The sequence below is a fragment of the Pygoscelis adeliae genome, unplaced genomic scaffold (assembly GCF_000699105.1).
Source record: "Pygoscelis adeliae isolate BGI_AS28 unplaced genomic scaffold, ASM69910v1 Scaffold263, whole genome shotgun sequence".
NCBI classification, from domain to species: domain Eukaryota; kingdom Metazoa; phylum Chordata; class Aves; order Sphenisciformes; family Spheniscidae; genus Pygoscelis; species Pygoscelis adeliae.
Window position 1 is genome coordinate 1,870,704 of NW_008824552.1, and position 1,975 is coordinate 1,872,678.

A 1,975-nucleotide genomic window follows, 5' to 3' on the forward strand; every position below is an offset into this window, starting at 1 on the left:
AGCCAAGAAAACTGCTCCAAATATACACTAGTGCACACAAAAATATGATGCTTAAGGTACTTCAAACCTCTCTTTCCCACTGAATCCCTCCCAGAAGGAAGCTGATCTCTGAACATCACAGCTGTGAGGCCATTAGGACCGTTTCGGCACGTTGCCATTAAAGACTGCAGCATAAGGTACCTGCTTGAATGCAAAATGTCCAGGGAAGATGTCAGCTGGAAATGTGTTTTGTTCAGGTATTTCTTTCTCCACACCAGCCACTGAAAAAGAAAAAAATAATTCAATAAATCACACAAAGCTAGGAGCCTTCAGGCATCTGAAATGACTTCATGCTCGGCACCCAAAAGGTCGTCAGTGAGTGAGACCCCTTGGCACTTTTCCCTTTAACAGCTTTTGTGCAAATGACACCGCATGGATCAATTCAGCCCTAATAAAGGCTATTGGGAATGGCTGAATGGGACAATCTTTCTCACAGCCAGAAGCAACCACCCAGTGACCAGAACAAACCTCCCGTTATCTGCTACCGCTGTTACCAAGGTCTTGTGGCTGCAAAGCGTGCTGTGAGCGAAGTCATCGTAGAAAGACACATTTTGTTTTGCTATTAGGGTTCTGGGGAGTTGGTTTATTGCAGCTGGTGGAAAATTTTGTCCAGGGAGGGCTCAAAGACCTCCCCTCATTTGAGGTGTGGAGTATCTGCTCACGTGGCATCATCTGAATGGTTTGGACAGAAGCAAAATGTCACTTTTTGATGCCATCTTCTAGCATTGGTGGATTGATGCTGTGTGGGGACATGGACAGTGGAAAGATGAGATAGATGATCCCAGTGCAAGGCGCTTGCAAGACCATGACCCAAGTCACTGGGCAGAATATTCAAAGCCAGAAGACTAAACCAGATGCTGTTTTCTACTATAGCAACAAGAGGTAGCAATCTGCTGAGACCCCTGTCTTGTGAAGGGAGCCAAAATCAGCATTAATAGAGGGGGGAAAAATGAAATTATGTGGTGATTAGAAGCAAGGGAAGACATAGACATCAGTTAAACAACACAATGATGCAGCATCCTTCTGCTAATGTGGTAACCATCAATGAGGATGGTGCTTAATTACTGGGGGGTACCTAGAATATCACATCACTATATCCCAGATTGCCATTAAAAAAAAAAATCCCATGCCCACTTAAAATGTGACAGGGTTGAAACCGAGCAGCGTTCAATACCCGTGACTCAGTGCAGAAACTTCTCTGTGGCACATACTTTGCTGCAAGCGCTCTCAGCCTGGCAGTCTGGCACCGGGCGGCATGAGCTTTTAACTCCTTCAACATCACTTCGGGGCTGCGAGTATTTGCTGCCATAGTGCCTTTCTAAACTGCGTAAGTTTGCCAGACGTGAGGATTTTGCCACTGTGCTACGCTGCAATGAAGAACGGACGCCAACCGACCCGCTCATCTCACGCCTGTGGTGCAGGGGGAAATTTTGGAAGTATGGAAGAGGCGATGGGTAGGAGGTTCACCGCTCCATCAGCCCAGCTGCTGGGGAAAAGGAGAGGTGGGTGTCAGTGCAGGTGGGGAGATGGATGGAAAACGAGTGTCTGTGGGATACAACAACGTGAGGAAGTTCTCCAGCTGCCTGTAACTTGGCCATCAGGTCCCTGCAGAGCAGGTCCTCTTGGGTATCACCAAACAGGGGGGCATTTCAGACGGCAAGATGTGGCTCGAACCAGGTGCAGATGTTAAACCTTTGCTGCCTGTGACTGCTCCGGTCATGGCTGAAGCCCTTTGCAACACCCCCGACTTCGTGGAGGATGACACCCCAGGAAAAAATAAATCAATCACCCGCCTCGTGCACCAACAACCACCCAGCCTCAAGACGCGCCAGGAAGGGGGGGGGGACGACGACCAGAGCCCCGTAAAAATGCAAAAGCACCGTTTTGGCTTGGGAGAGCCTCCCATACGCCTGCTGTAAGGCCTGGCTGGGGGCAG